At 43.8% G+C, this 17,695-nt stretch overlaps 1 protein-coding gene across 1 annotated transcript in view; it reads right to left on the bottom strand.

The window, feature by feature from the left end:
• Window positions 1-17,695, bottom strand: part of LOC121862007 — a 101,044-nt gene that overhangs the window by 56,862 nt on the left and 26,487 nt on the right. The window contains exon 2 of the mRNA XM_042359936.1: window positions 3,085-3,212. The gene's annotated coding sequence lies outside the window, so the exon portion shown is untranslated. The remainder of the gene's footprint in view (window positions 1-3,084; window positions 3,213-17,695) is intronic.

The raw sequence follows: 17,695 nt of genomic DNA, 5'->3' as shown, positions 1-17,695 counted from the left end.
TCACACACCTACACATCACCACACACCTACATACATCACCACACACCTACACACATCACCACACACCTACACACACACCTACACAATCACCACACACCTACACAACCCACACACCTACACACATCACCACACACACCTACACATCACCACACACCTACACACATCACCACACACCTACACACATCACCACACACCTACACACATCACCACACACCTACACATCACCACACACCTACACACATCACACACCCACACACCACACACACCTACACACATCACCCACACACATCACCACACACCTACACACATCACAACACACCCACACACATCACCACACACCTACACACATCACCACACACCTACACACACATCACCACACACCTCACACATCACCACACACACCACACCAACATCACCACCTACACACATCACCACACATCACCACACACCTACACACATCACCACCACACTCACCACACACCTACACATCACCACCACACACACATCACCACACACCTACATGCATCACCACACACCCACACACATCACCACACACACATCACCCACACCTACACACATCACCACACCTACACACATCACCCACACCACACATCACCACACACCCACACATCACACACCACACACATATCACCCACACACCATGCATCACCACACACCCACACACATCACCCACACACCCTACACACATCACCACACACACCTACACACACATCACACACACCCTACACATCACCACACACCTACAGCATCTCACACACACCTACACACATCACACACACCCACACATCACCCACACACACCTACACACACCCACACACACCTACACACACATCACACACACCCACACATCACCACACACCACATCACCACACACACCTACACACATCACCCACACACACACACACATCACACACACCACATCACCACACACCTACACACATCACCCACACACATCACCACACACACCTCACACATCACACACCTACACACACATCACCACACACCTACACACATCACACACACCTACACACATCACCACACACCTACACACATCACCCACACACCTACACATCACCACACCTACATGCATCACCACACACCTACACACATATCACCACACACCTACACACATCACCACACACCCACACACACACCACCACACACCCACACACATCACCACACACCCACACACATCACCACACACCCACACACACCACACACCCACACACACACCCACACATCACCACACACCCACACACACCCACACACACCACACACCCACATCACCACACCCACACACACCACACCCACACACCCCACACACACCCACACACACACCACACCCACACACACCACCACACCCCACACACATCACCACACCCCACACACACATCACAACACACCCACACACCACACACCCACACACACCACCACACACCCACACACACACATCACACCACACACCCCACACACATCACCACACACCACACACACATCACCACACACCCCACACACACAATCACCACACACCTACACACACACCACACACCCCACACACCCCACAACCCACACACCCACACCCACACACAACCCACACACACACACACCCACACACCACACCCACACACCAACACACACACCACACCCACATCACCACACACCCACACACACACACCCACACACACACCCACACACCACACCCACACACACACACCCACACACACACCACACACCCACACACCACACACCCACACACACCACACCCACACACAATCACCACACACCCACACACACCACACACCTACACACATACACACACCACACACCACCACACACCCACACACACATCACCACACACCACACCCCACACACCACACCACACACACACACCCACCACACCACACACACCCACACACACACACCCACACACACACACACACACACACACATCACCACACACCCACACACATCACACACCCCACACACACCCACACACACACACACACCCACACACATCACCACACACCCACACACATCACCACACACCCACACATCACCACACCCCATCATCACCACACAACACAATCCCACACACCCACACACACTCCACACACCCACACACATCACCACACACCCCACACACACACCACACACCCATCACCACACACACACATCACCACACACCACACACACACACACCACACACCACACACCCACACATCACCACACACCCACACATATCACCACACACATCAACACACCCACACACACACCCACACATCACCACACACCCACACATCACCACACCCACACACACCCACACATCACCACACACCCACACATCACCACACCCACATGCATCACCACACACCTACACACATCACCACACCCACACATCACCACACACCTACACATCACCACACACCTACACATCACCACACACTTACACATATCACCACACATCTACACATCACCACACACCTACACATCACCACACACCTACACATCATGCCATGATTGAACCTTAATACAATTTCTCGAGTGAGGCGGAGGTAATTTTGCACAATCAGTTACACCAATGTGTGGAAATACGTACTGCATTATGGTACGTAAGGGAAAATATAAAAGTCAAAACTTTATATTACAAAAAGTTGTTCTATGATTGATGAAAGAGGCATTAGAGCGTTGTTAAAACATATACACACGCTGCCTTACACTTCTTTATGGAGAAATTATTACAAGAGAAACATTGTTCTCACGTGTCAGGTCACCCATGCATGAGAACAGTGCAGCTGTAGAAGCATTCATGCATCTCCACAAAGATCAGTGAGGCAGCATGTATACATTCTTGTTGAGACAGAGTGCAGGGATATACAGAGAATTTGTATGAGAAAAGGTGTTTCATACTATCAGTAACAGGGGAGTGATGAAGTGGGAGAGCTTCAGGGTAAGTTATGAGGTGGGAGAGCTTCAGTATAGTACAGTACTTGATACACTACTCAATGGCATGAACACACTAGATTAATATAAAGTGTTACACACCAAGTCCACACCATGTCTTACCGTTTTTCCATCTATGGCCTGCCAGCGAAAGGCGAGAGAGTTCACTTGGGGTGGCACCAACACAGCGTAGCCCAGAGCATATTTGTTGACAGTTCCGTTGTGGACATACCACAGCTGAGAACTCACACCTGAAATACATTACTTACTTAAACCACCACATCTGTCAGTTATGAATCATATCACCTAATATAATACATAAAATATATATACACAATATTCATTTTATTTTTCTCTCCGTTAAAGTCATGGGCACAATTGTTTTCTCCCTTTCATCTAACATTACCCACCTCATCTCTCAACTTCCTCCACACACTATTTATATATTTATGGGTTTTAGCTCAGCTAGGTAACTTCAACTAACCTCAGCTAGGTAACTTCAACTAACCTCAGCGAGGTAACTTCAACTAACCTCAGCGAGGTAACTTCAACTAGCCTCAGCGAGGTAACTTCAACTAGCCTCAGCTAGGTAACTTCAACTAGCCTCAGCTAGGTAACTTCAACTAGCCTCAGCTAGGTAACTTCAACTAACCTCAGCGAGGTAACTTCAACTAACCTCAGCGAGGTAATCAGACCAACCCTCAGCGCAGGTAACTTCAACCAACCCGAGGTAACTCAACCAACTCACAGAGTAACTCTAACCAACCTCAGCGAGGTAACTCAAACCAACCCCAGCCGAGAATCCTTCAACCAACCCCAGCTTGTGCAACTCAACTAACCCTCAGCTAGGTAACTGAACCAACCCTCAGCCAGGTAACTGAACCAACCCTCGTAGCTAGGTGCAACTCAACTAGCTCCTCAGCCAGGTAACTTCCAACCAGCCTCAGCGAGGTAACCTCAACCAGCCTCCCAGCCAGATAACTCAACCAACCCCAGCCAGGTAATCTCAACTAGCCCTCAGCTAGGTAACTCAAACTAGCCTCAGCCAGGTAATCAGTCCAACCCCATGCAGGTAATCTCCTCAACTAGCCTCAGCTAGGTAACTTCAACTAGCCTCAGCTAGGTAACTTCAACTAGCCTCAGCTAGGTAACTTCAACTAGCCTCAGCTAGGTAACTTCAACTAGCCTCAGCTAGGTAACTTCAACTAGCCTCAGCTAGGTAACTTCAACTAGCCTCAGCTAGGTAACTTCAACTAACCTCAGCTAGGTAACTTCAACTAACCTCAGCTAGGTAACTTCAACTAACCTCAGCGAGGTAACTTCAACTAACCTCAGCGAGGTAACTTCAACTAACCTCAGCGAGGTAACTTCAACTAGCCTCAGCTAGGTAACTTCAACTAGCCTCAGCTAGGTAACTTCAACTAGCCTCAGCGAGGTAACTTCAACTAGCCTCAGCGAGGTAACTTCAACTAGCCTCAGCGAGGTAACTTCAACTAGCCACAGCGAGGTAACTTCAACTAGCCTCAGCGAGGTAACTTCAACTAGCCTCAGCGAGGTAACTTCAACTAGCCTCAGCGAGGTAACTTCAACTAACCTCAGCGAGGTAACTTCAACTAGCCTCAGCTAGGTAACTTCAACTAGCCTCAGCTAGGTAACTTCAACTAGCCTCAGCTAGGTAACTTCAACTAGCCTCAGCTAGGTAACTTCAACTAGCCTCAGCTAGGTAACTTCAACTAGCCTCAGCTAGGTAACTTCAACTAGCCTCAGCTAGGTAACTTCAACTAACCTCAGCTAGGTAACTTCAACTAACCTCAGCTAGGTAACTTCAACTAACCTCAGCTAGGTACTAACCAGCCTCAGCCAGGTAATCTCAACTAGCCTCAGCGGTGTGCAATCTCAACAGCAGCCTGCCAGGTAACTTCAACCAGCCACCTCAGCGAGGCAACTCAACCAACCCCACAGGTAACTTCAACCAACCTCAGCGAGGTAACTTCCAACCAACCTCAGCCAGGCAACTCTCAACCAACCTCAGCTAGTAAACTTCAACCAACCCCTGTGCCAGGTAAACTCAACCAACCTCAGCTAGGTAACTTCAACCAGCCTCAGCCAGTAACTGGGGTTCAGCCCCTCAGCGAGGTAACTCAACCAGCCTCAGCCAGGCAACTCAACCAACCCCCTCAGCCAGTAATTCTAACCAACTGAACAGGTAACTTCAACTAACCTCAGCGAGGTAACTTTTACTAGCCTCAGCTAGGTAATTTCAACTAGCCTCTGCTAGGTAACTTCAACTAGCCTCAGCTAGGTAACTTCAACTAGCCTCAGCCAGGTAACTTCAACTAGCCTCAGCTAGGTAACTTCAACTAACCTCAGCGAGGTAACTTCAACTAGCCTCAGCTAGGTAACTTCAACTAGCCTCAGCTAGGTAACTTCAACTAGCCTCAGCGAGGTAATCCCAATGCCAGCCTCAGCTAGGCAATCTCAACCAACCTCAGCTGCAGGTAACTTCAACTAGCCTCAGCTAGGTAACTCAACTAACCTCAGCTAGGTAACTTCGAACTAGCCTCAGCGAGGTAACTCAACTAGCCTCAGCTAGGTAACTTCAACTAGCCTCAGCGAGGTAACTTCAACTAGCCTCAGCTAGGTAACTTCAACTAACCCTCAGCGAGGTAACTTCAACTAACCCTCTGCGAGGTAACTTCAACTAACCCTCAGCAAGGTAACTTCAACTAACCTCAGCGAGGTAACTTCAACTAACCCTCAGCAAGGTAACTTCAACTAACCTCAGCGAGGTAACTTCAACTAACCTCAGCGAGGTAACTTCAACTAACCTCAGCGAGGTAACTTCAACTAACCTCAGCGAGGTAACTTCAACTAACCTCAGCGAGGTTAACTTCAACTAGCCTCAGCTAGGTAACTTCAACTTGCAAAGATCATCCCTGATCATCAAGAAGAATATAGAGCCAACCTGCATAACAGGCAACAAAATGAGTAGTTCTTGTCTCCTGTCACGGCAGATGAAAAATCGGGATATATAACAAAGAAATTAAAAACATAATTTTTTTTTTTTGTGGATTCTGGGAAGTTGCTCATTTTTATTGAATTCCCCAGCTTGTGTTCAGTTATGCATCTGTGTTCAGGACTGTGTTACTGTGCATACCCCCCAACACTGGATGCAGAGGATTGCTTCATGGAGGCCTTTTACGCCGACCTCGACACAGTGCTAACCTCTATCCCCAGAGAAGACAAGGTTGGGCTCCTTGGTGCTTTCACTGCCAGAGTTGGTAGATATGCTAACATTTGGCAGGGAACCATAGGGAGAAATGGACTAGGCAAGTGTACTCCCAACGGCGTACTCCTCAGGTTCACGGCAAAGCCCACGATCCAAACACTGGCATCACATTGACTACATCGTCAGAGAAAAAGATCGTCGAGATATCCTCATCACCCATGCCATGTGCGGCTCAGAGCCAAGCTCTGGCTTCACGTCACCCCAAAACAACGAAGGCAGCAAGCCCCCGGAAGAGGTTTTAACACTAAACGTCTGGAGGATCCAGCAGAAGCACATACTTTCAGAGAGCAGCTTGAACATGGGCTTATAAACAACCCAACAGCAAACAACACGAATCCCAGTGCCGAATGGGATATATTCAACACTGTCATGACAAAAAACCTGCAGAGAGACCCTCGGCATGATTGAAAGAATACACCAGGACTGGTTTGATGAAAATGACCCGGCAATCAACGTGCTGCGGACCATAGCTGACACATTCCGCAAGAAGAAATCGGCAGCCCAGCAGGAACTTCGCAATCAAAAGAACGACTGGTTTAAAAATAAAGCATGTGAAACACAAAAATTTACAGATCAGCACAAAATGCGTGAATTTTCCAATTCCACTAAACCATTTTATGGGCCAATCACTAATGGCGCAGCCCCCCTCCACTCATCTGAAGGTAATTTCATAATTAAAGTGCACTGGAAAGAGCACTACCATTCACTACTAAACCGAAACACTGATGTGGATGTCCCGAGTAGGGTGTGACCGCTGCCCTCCAAACATAAAAAAATGGTCCTACAATGCTGTTCAAAGTTTTAGTATTGTGTATTTACCTAGGAAACACCCCTGTAAATTTTCTTGGAAATCAGTGCATGTTTGAGCTAGCACCGTCGGCTTTACAAAATAACAAGGAATATTACAGTGGTCCCTCGGTTAACGAGCGCCTCGGTTAACGATTTACCTTCCATAAGAATCTTAACTTCGGTTAACGAGCAATCCCTCGATTAACGAGTTTTTTACGAGCCGATTTCAACATGTTTTCGCTTGCATTTCGCGGTCCACCAACTGTAGTATTAGTCCGCCAATACAGTAATCGGTTTTAGGGCTTAAATTCCTTACTATTTTAGTAAATATCAAGAAGTTTATACTATTCAATAATTTTAAAAGTTTAATATTAACTTTTTTTTTAGCCATTTTAACAATTATTGAACATAATTGAAGGTAAAGAAACTAGTTTCTGGCGTGCCATCCAGCCTGTTAACACACCAGACAGGCGTTAGTCTCTCTCTGTTTTCAGTGGAGGTAACATCTTGCTTGAGACTCTCTTCAACTAAACACTTTTTTTCTGTGTTTCCAAGCAAATTATTGGTCATTTTGAAATATATTTTACATATTAACAATATATAATGCAGTGCAGTGTTGACTTAAAGAAAATAATCTTGAAATACACCAAGAGAACTAAAATTTTATGGGTGAAATGGTGCCATGGGGTGACTTCTCTTCCACCCCAATGCCTTCTCTTCTTCCTTCTCCTCCACCCCCATTCAAATTCCCATCATCATCATCATCCAGGAGCCTTCTACATACACACCTCAAAGTAAGTGTACTTTTCTACCTTTCTTGTTGAATTTAGGCAATTTTCGGTGAGCTGGAACCAATTACCCAAAACCCATTGAAACAATGGTTTCGGTTAACGAGTTTTTCGGTTAACGAGCAACCTGCTGGAACGGATTGTGCTCGTTAACCGAGGGACCACGGTTTTATCTAATGAACAAATTTAGTGGAAGTTCTTTTATTAGACTTATAAGATATACTAACACTAGGCAAATGATCGATCATATAAATCTTAATACCCCTAAAACAATATTATAGATTAGTACAAAATACAATAATCCCAATACAGTCATGCGCTGGTTAACGTCCTAGATACGTTCTTGGAAACGTGACGTTAACCGAAATGGACGTTGTCCGATCATAACATAAACTTTGCATTTATACTTACGTGTATGTGGAATACTATATACGTACATATACACTTTTACTCTTAAATCACTACTGTAATGTGATACAGGTGATTAATTTTTATCTCTTGTGCAAAATACATGACGTTTATATTAAAATTATTCACTGTTTTACAAGGATTTCAGGAACGCTGAGGAGAGGGAGGGAGGGAGGGAGGGAGGGAGGAGGAGGGAGGAGGGAGGCAGGGAGGGGAGGAGGAGGGAGGAGGGGAGGAGGGAGGAGGGAGGTAGTACGCTTGATTAGTTGGGCACCGCCCAAGTCTAACGCGTGTACCTGTATATTTATCAGTTCTAAGTGACTAAGCTTCTTATAAAAGTTTCAGTGATATGACCTAGGAGAATATAATTAACATAGCTGGGATTCTTGTAAGATACTGATTTATTTGAATATAAACATGTTGTAATTCGCACTAGACATAACAATTTTAGTACTGTAATCAAATTAGTACATGTGCAGTCCAGCTTTGCACGAATTTATTTTACATTTTTTTAGTATGGTGTGTGAATGTAAATGGGTGAAAATAAATGAAGAAATTTGTGTAAATCTACCCAAAAATACAGTTGAAAAACTTTTTATAAAATGTACATTGTACATTTTTTATATCTTGAGCAAAATATATGATGCTTATATTCAAATTAATCTCTGTCTTGCAAGGATTTCAGCAATGCAATATATATATATATTATCGTAACTTTAGTCTGAGATATTATATAAAATAAACAAAGAAATCACCAATCTTTTATCTTGAACACGAGGGTGGTGGGGAGAGGGGGTAGGGGCGGGAGGCGAGGTGACAGAATGTCTGGCGTTTGTTTGTTTATTTATTTGAGATAAGATTTGACAGTTGGCGCTGAAGGCCTGCCTGCGTGTTTATTTATCATTACTTAAGAGTGACACCAGAAGCAACTGACCAGTGTCACAAGTATATACAGTCATCCCTTGGTTATCGCGCCTAATTGGGACCCCGCCGATAACGAAAGTACAGAACCTATGGGATTTATTCTAATTGGTTCCAGGCACCCAAGACCCAACCCCAAGTTTCCCATTTTACGACCATTTATACCCACTAAATTTATATATATATATATATATATATATATATATATATATATATATATATATATATATATATATATATATATATACAGTACTCCCTCTTTATCGACGGATTTTTTATCGACGGTTTCGATTATCGACGGATTATTTAGCCGGATTTTTATTTTGGCACCAAACAGCTTCTCCCAGTCCTCTCCTTGAACAGGGCTAGAGGGTACGTGTTTTTCGAATCGTTTTCAGTTAAAAAATTATTACATCACACGTATATTTTACCTAAACTGCGCCTGAATGAATATATTCTCGGAAATAAATAGTAGTTTTGCTGAAACGTGATGTATTTCAATGTAAAATAGGATAAAATACATGACGGAAACAAAAGACTTTACCTAAGCTTCCGATGTTCTTGAGATGTTACTCGTTTTTTTAATAGTTTTCGGTTAAAATTCTGTTATATTACAATGATATTCTATTCATACTGTGCTTGATATAATACATTCACGGAAATGTAATATTTTTGTTGAAATGACGTACGTATTAAAGTGGAAAGTGGGATCAAATCGTGACGAAAACAATGACTCACTTTCTTTCGTTCAAAAGATGTTACCGTAATCACTTTTCGAATGGTTTAGTTAAAAAACTGTTGTATTACAATAATATTCCCTCCTAATTGACTTGAATAAATACTTGAATGGAAATATACAATATTTTTGTTGAAACTACCCGCGTTTCAGTGTAAAGTGTTGTAATAATAAATGGTAAACAATTTGCCTTGGGCATCCGGATTTTTGGACTTTTACTGTACTGTACACTGTATTGTTTACTGTAAGGACCGATGTTCACTTCAATAAATGAAATCGTAAGTTTGCTAGTATTTTTGTCCACTTATATTATTATTTATACACTATTATTTAAGGTTATGTGTAAAGGAAACGCATTAATGCTTAAAGGTACATTTATTCAACATATGCTAATAATAGTTAGAAAAATTACGTAACCATCACGGTATCGACGGTTTCTTTATCGACGGCCGTTTACAGAACGTAACCCCCGTCGATAAAGAGGGAGTACTGTACACTAAACGTAATAAATAATGAGGAATAGATACAGTACAGTAAAAGTAATAAATAATGAGGAATGGATACAGTGTGACTGAGCACTTACCTTAAATGTAGTCAGCTGAATGCACACAGGGCTGGTTGAAGGTGTTGGATCATCTTGAGGGCGTGAGGAGGCAGCACTGGTGGGGCGTGAGGAGACAGCACTGGGGGACTTCTTGAAATAGATGTCCAATTTAGACTGCACAGTTTGCTTTTTCTTTTCATTATAAATCTCCCTGTAGCAAGCTAGTGACTCTTGGATCATTCTGTCAACTTTGGCATAAGGCTCATAATTTTGATCCATGCCATCAAACATTTGCATTCCTTTATTAATTGTAGCAAATGCCTCTGCCATATGTTTCACTGAAAACTTTTTGGGGGGTGCAGGTTCTTCTTCTACATTTTGTCTCTCTTCGTCCTCTGCAATTTTCTGTGCATCTAGTTCAATAAGATCCTCATTACTGAGCTCTTCTGCTACACTTTCAACCAACTGTCCAACATCTTCATTATCAATTTCTAACTCCAGCTGTTTACCTAACTCCACTATCTTGTTACTAATATCCAAAATAACTTCATTTTCATTAAATCCTTTGAAACTGTTCATATATGTTTTCAGGATTTTCTTCCATAATCCATTCATGCAATGTTTTGTAACCTGATCCCATGCTGCACTAATGTTCTTTATACATGACAAAATGTTGTACTCCTTCCAAAACTCTCTGAGCGTTTTCTCACCCTCAGTAGCAGCAACAGGCTGAGCGAAGAGTCGTGCGTAAATAATACGCTTTAAAGGCAGCAATAGCACCTTGATCCATGGGTTGGATGACAGAGGTAGTGTTAGGTGGAATGTACACTACCTTAACATCAGGGTGCATGTCGTCCAGGTGTGGTGGGTGTCCCGGAGCATTATCCAAAATAAGTAAAATCTTGAATGGAATCTGTTGTTGCAGACAATACTCCTTGGCACTGGGAATGAAACAATTCATGAACCAATCCTCAAACAGTACAATGGTCATCCAGGCTTTCTTGTTACTGAGATAAAACACTGGCAGTGTGTGCTTGCTGATATGCTTAAAAGCCTTGGGGTTCTCTGAATGATAGATCATGAAGGGCTTTAGCTTGAAACCAGCAACATTCCCCCCCAACAGAAGTGTAATTCTGTCCTTGAATGCCTTGAATCCTGGCATTGTTTTCACCTCTTTGTGGATGTATGTCCGCTCAGGCATGCGCTTCCACAATAATCCAGTCTCATCCACATTGAATATTTGCTCAGGCAAATAATTCCCTTCCACAATCACATCATCTAACTCCTCCTTAAAAGCTTTGGCAGCACCAACATCAGCACTAGCTGCCTCTCCACTTACCTTAACATTGTGGAGACTGTAGCGTTTTTTAAATCTATCAAACCACCCATGACTTCCTGTAAAGGTTTGATCACATTCTTCTCCTGCCTGCTCCTTCAGGCTTTGGAACAGGCTTCTTGCTTTAGCCTGTATGGTTAGAAGGCTTAAGGGTACACGCTTCTGTATCTGGTCTTGTATCCATATCACCAATAATTTTTCCATATCGTGAATAGGACCTTGTCTTCTTTTTGATATTATAGTTCCCTTTATAGGTGTTGCTCCTTTCACTACTTCACGAATACGTTCCTTGTCCCTCAGAATAGTGGATACACCTAGACCCCGACTTACGACGGGGTTAGGGACCCAAATCCAGGTCGTAAGTCCGACATGGTCGTAAGTCCGACATAGATAAAAAAAAAAAAAAAAAAATTTTTTTTTTTTTTTTTTAATAAAAAATCTATAATGAAATACAGTACAGTAAAAGTAATGAATAATGATGAATGGATACAGTACAGTGAAAGTAATAAATAATAGGGAATGGATACAGTGTGACTGAGCACTTAACCTTTAATAATATGTAACATTCAACTGAATACCACATAGGGCCTATATTTTCTCATTATACATGGAACCCCATTAACAAAACATTTAGGGGTATATAATCGTGTGTCATTTAAAAAAATAATAATATGTTTTTTTTTTATCTATATCTGGGCGGTCGTAAGTCCCGGCAGTGCGTGAGATCCGCGTGGCGTGGGAGTTACAAATTGCTTAGTGAGCCATTCAGTGCGTGAGATTGTTGCTACAGTTTTTCCATTCTCATGCTGTGTTATTATCTTCATTTTCATCTCAAAAGTAATTGCCTGTCTCCTTTTCCTTGGAGCACCACCAGCACTCTCACTTTTACGCTTTCCAGTCATTATAAAGTCAATTAAATACGATAATAACGAAAGTTCAAAGCGCGATCAGTATAGGATTCGATAGCCAAACACAAACTAAGCGCTCCACTGAGTGAGTGTACCCACGAGACGCGCCACCCTCTCGCCCCGGACGGAAACGTTTCGGTATAGAAAATGCGCGCATCATTTGAAAATATTTTTGGTCACGACTGCAGCGGTCGTATGTCCCAACGGACGTACAGTCAGAGCCGGTCGTAAGTACCAATGGACGTAAGTCCATGCGGTCGTAAGTCGGGGACTACCTGTATTTGCAAAAGACATAACAATTTTAGAACCGTAATCATTTAGTACATGTACGATACAGGTTTGCACTTAGGTCCATTGTTACTGTACAAAATTGACTAAATTCACTAGATAACGTACGCTTCGCAGCACAATCTATAAGAATACGCGATGCATACGTCATTGTGCCCGCTCTAGGGCCATTTAAGTTCGCTACGTCTCATTATTTGAATGTTTTTTTTCAATTTAAATTTCAATTGTTTATTCCTTGATAGAGGAAGCGGGATCCTAGTGCTGTCACTTGGTACCCCTGTACCATAACACCAGAAGCAACTGGCCAGTGTCACAAGTATATACAGTACAGTACAATCATCCCTTGGTTATCGTGCCTAATTGGGACCCCGCCGATAACGAAAGTACAGAACCTATGGGATTTATTCTAATTGGTTCCAGGCACCCAAGACCCAACCCCAAGTTTCCCATTTTACGACCATTTATACCCACTAAATATATATATAATGTTATGGTAAATATCATAAACACACATAGGCATGGCAAGGTTTATTACAAAGTGATGAAAAGGGTACGCTTAATACTGTAGTCCACAAAACATGTAGCTAGGCTTTTTTTATTTGGTCCCCCATCATACGAGTCCGTTTTCTCTCACATCAGGACGCCGGAGTCCTCCGTTTTCTCTCTTAATCTTAGAGTGCAAGAGAAACTTCGCTATTCCTTAGTAATGACACAGAATTTGAAATTGCAACCCCTATTGCAACTGGGGTTGCAATTGTTGAGGCAACTAGATATGTCTGATTACAGCAAATGCGTTATTGTCAATTTGTAGGTGAAAGATTTTATCCTCAATAGATGTAAGTTAATATTACACCTGGAGGCAAATGCTTAAAAAAAAGCCTAAGGAAGGAAGCATATTCCTTTAACACATAATTATCTGACCAGTATGGGGAGGATCATCGTGTCTCCGTCAGGGGGTCGTGGAGTGGTGGTCCAGTAGGCGTCACGGAAGTTGTTTTTTTAAGGAGGGGGGGGAGGGGGGAGGCGGGGCCACGGATGTATATGCGATCAGACATTGTTCAGTCGGACGTTAACCAACGCATAACTGTAATTGCATTTCTAGGCTCAAGACCCATTTCTCTCAACTGGTGTACAATGAAAAAGAGAAATACTACAACCCCGCAATGCCTGGAGTGTTTGAGGAGCGCCAGCAGGAGATGGCTGACTTCTTCCGTGAATCTCTAGCCCAACCATTTACACGTGGCGACTACAAGGAGCTGGTAGAGCTTTGTCTGCTGCTTGTAACTAAAGGATCCGAGCCCATGAACTTCACGATGGTCTACCCCGGCGCACGTCACAAAGCAAGGTGGATGGCTCTATACCCTCAAGATTGTTCTTTTGTCAGGCCAGATCAAAGAGCAGTTTCCCAAAGCCGAGGTTGTGACTAAAAGTCAAATCAGCAAGTTAGAACGGTTTGCTATGTTCACAGTCGCTGGTTTGTCCCATGGTGGATTGTTTGCCCCGTTCCAGCAAGTGCGCCACTGAATGACTTGAATTTGGTCGAAACCTTGGCTAAATTTGCCCCATATGACTCCACAATAGTTGACAAAGCAAATGTGGCATTCGGTAGACACACTTGGTACCTAACTGAGGAGTTGGCCCCACTGGCTTTGTTCTCGTTCCAAGTACAAAAAAGGACAAAAGAAGAGATGAGGAAGGCCCTTCTTTCCCATGAAGGCACTGAAGTTACTAAGAGAGTGGGGCTCAATCATGGGGGCTATGGAAAGCCATATCTTCCCCCTGTCCCAGAAAGTGGCACTGCCCTGGTGGACCTAATTGGACCTGGCTCAAGCCGGTTCTTCACTATTTTAGGCATGCACTATCAGTTTCTCCACAGTCCAGCCAGTGAATAGGTGGATCATGACGACTACCTAAACACAAAACGGGTTGTGGACAAGCTTCAGGTCGTCAATGAGGCTGCAGAGCGTGGTGTAAAACTTTGCCATGACTTTCTTAATGTTGCCAGGGATGAGGAGAGCTTTCAAGAAGTCCTTCAAGTAGTTGAAAATGACAGACTCCGCGTTCCTAATCAGCGCAAACGATCATCTGTTTCCGAACAAAAATCATGGTTTCTTGCTCAAGAGAAATAATACCTTGTGAATATATGATAAAACCCCTTAATGTACCAGGAGAGAATAAGAATGAGTAACTTTTTTGTGTTAGTGATAACAGCTTTTAATTAAAACAGGCAAATGATTTGTGTTAATATCCCTTATGATAGTTGTGTAATCTCATATACTGTACAGGCGCGTATGCCGTATAAGCAAAATCACTATTTTTGAAATTGCTGGTGCTCACTCAAATATGCATGAATCTTCCAAAAATTGCACGTGGGTATTTTTTATGTCAATATGCAACACCAAAATTTTGAACAGCATTGTAAGACAAAGTTGGGGCAACTGTCACACCCTAGTCCTGAGTACCCAGCAGGTCCCACAGCATCCAGAGCTGACCCACCTCAGCTATCCTCCATCCCTGGATGAGGTAGCTACTGCCATCAAACAGATGAAAAATAAAGAAGCCTTAGGGCCTGACAGAATCCCAGCCGAGGTGTACAAAGCAGGAGTTCTTCTGCTTACCAGCAGTCTCCACTCTCTCCTGGAGAATATATGGAAAAAGGAGGAAATCCCCCAAGCTCTTAAAGATGCCTCCATTGTCAATATGTATAAGAACAAGGAAGACCAGTCAGACTGTGGCAACTACCGCGAGATCTCGCTGCTGTCCATAGCTGGCAAGATTATCGCCTGAGTCCTCCTCAACAGACTTATTCCTGAGGCGGAAAACTTCCTCCCAGAATTTCAATGTGATTTATAGACCATCACATGGCACCACTGACATGATCTTTGCTACCCATCAGATGCAGGAAAAGTGCAGAGAACAGCGTCATGACCTGTGCATGGCTTTCATCAACCTAACCAAGGCCCTAGACTCAGTCAACAGGGAAGCCCTCTGGTGGACCCTCAGCCATTTTGGCTGTCCACCAAAATTCAACACCATTGTGAGACAACTCCATGATGGCAAGAATGGCAGTGCCCTGCACAATGGCACCCAGTCTGTGATCTTCCCCAACCGAACGGGGGTTAAACAGGGGTCTGTACTGGCACCAACTCTCTTTTCCATTTTCCTGGCTGCATTCCTTACCCGTGCCAGTGCCAATTTAGCCGGTGGGGTGGACATCGAGTACCGGATGAAGGGTCTTTTCAACAGAAGACGACTCCAGGAAAGAACAAAGGTGTCGGCAGCTTTCAATACTGAGCTTCAGTATGCGACGACCTCACCCTTGTCCCTCACACTGAATGCGACCTACAGGAGATCCTGAACACCTAAGCAAATGAGAATGCACACTTCACCTTGAGGTGAATATACGTAAGACTCAGATTCTCTTTCAGCCTGCCCCAGGTTCAGCCACACCTCCACCATCCATCCAGCTTAATGGTACTACCCTCTCTAATGTTACCCACTTTTGTTATCTCAGCTCCCACCTGTCCACCACTGCGGACATTGATGAGATTCAGCATCAGATCAGATATGCATCTAAAGTCTTTGACAGACTCCAAAACTGTCTTCAGCTGTAGGAAGCTGAAATTATCTACAAAGTTGCGTGTATATCGAGCAGTGGTCCTCCCCACCCTGCTATATGGTAGTTAAACATTGGTCACATACAGGAGGCACCTCAAGGCACTTGAAAACTTTCACCAACGTAGTCTATGTTCCATCCTCTGAATTTGCTGGGAAGACAAGAGAACAAATGCCAGTATTCTTGCTGACACCAACTGTAGGAGCATCGAAGCTACCATTATCCATGAACAACTACGCTGGACTGGCCATGTTACCCGCATGGACAACAGTAGACTGCCAAAGCAGCAACTTTACGGTCACCTAACGAATAGTGAACGTAACACCGGCAGGCAATTGAAAAAGTATAAGGATAGTCTTAAGACAAACCTGAAAAAGTGCCAAATCGACCCCCTCACCTGGGAGTTGATTAATCCACAGCGTAATGCTTGGAGGAGAGTACCACACAAGAAGGTGTCAATACCTTCGAGTTAGCCCGACTGCATAACGAGGAAGACAAGCACCAACACCAAAAAGATGTTGCCACCGCCACTCCCGCACTAGATGCAGTCCTCCACATGCGCAACATCTGTGAACAACTCTACCGGTCCCGTAGCGGCCTCTTTAGTCACCTCAAAACTCACCAATGAAGGTGACATCCTTATAACTCATATCATTGTATCGTAGCCAGATGATCATCATATTCGATTCCAAGTGACAGCAAAGTTACTGTGTACAGGCATCCCCCGCGTTACGGAAGGGTTCCGTTCCTGGAAAATTGACCGCATCGTGAAATTCCGTAACGCGAAACCTATTTTCCCATTGACTTCCATTATAAAACTGGAGATGGAATTTTTTTAGGCCCCAAAAAACGTAATTCAAGCACTTTTATGAATGAAAATAAACATTTATAAACACATACAATACAGTACATTAAAAAATTCATGATATACATGTAATATGAAGAGAAATACAGTTGGAATAAATACAAATATTGTACTGTACTTACCACAAAAGATGTTGACTGCTGCGTGAGGATTGATGGTGCGAAGGAAGTTATTGGGAGGGAGAGGGAGAGGCACTACTCTCTTCTGCCGTGCCCTGTCAATCATCATCTGCTTCTTCATCTGCTT

The sequence above is a fragment of the Homarus americanus genome, unplaced genomic scaffold (genome assembly GCF_018991925.1).
Source record: "Homarus americanus isolate GMGI-L3 unplaced genomic scaffold, GMGI_Hamer_2.0 scaffold25013, whole genome shotgun sequence".
In the NCBI taxonomy this organism is placed as follows: Eukaryota; Metazoa; Arthropoda; class Malacostraca; order Decapoda; family Nephropidae; genus Homarus; species Homarus americanus.
This window is presented reverse-complemented; position numbering and strand designations above follow the sequence as displayed.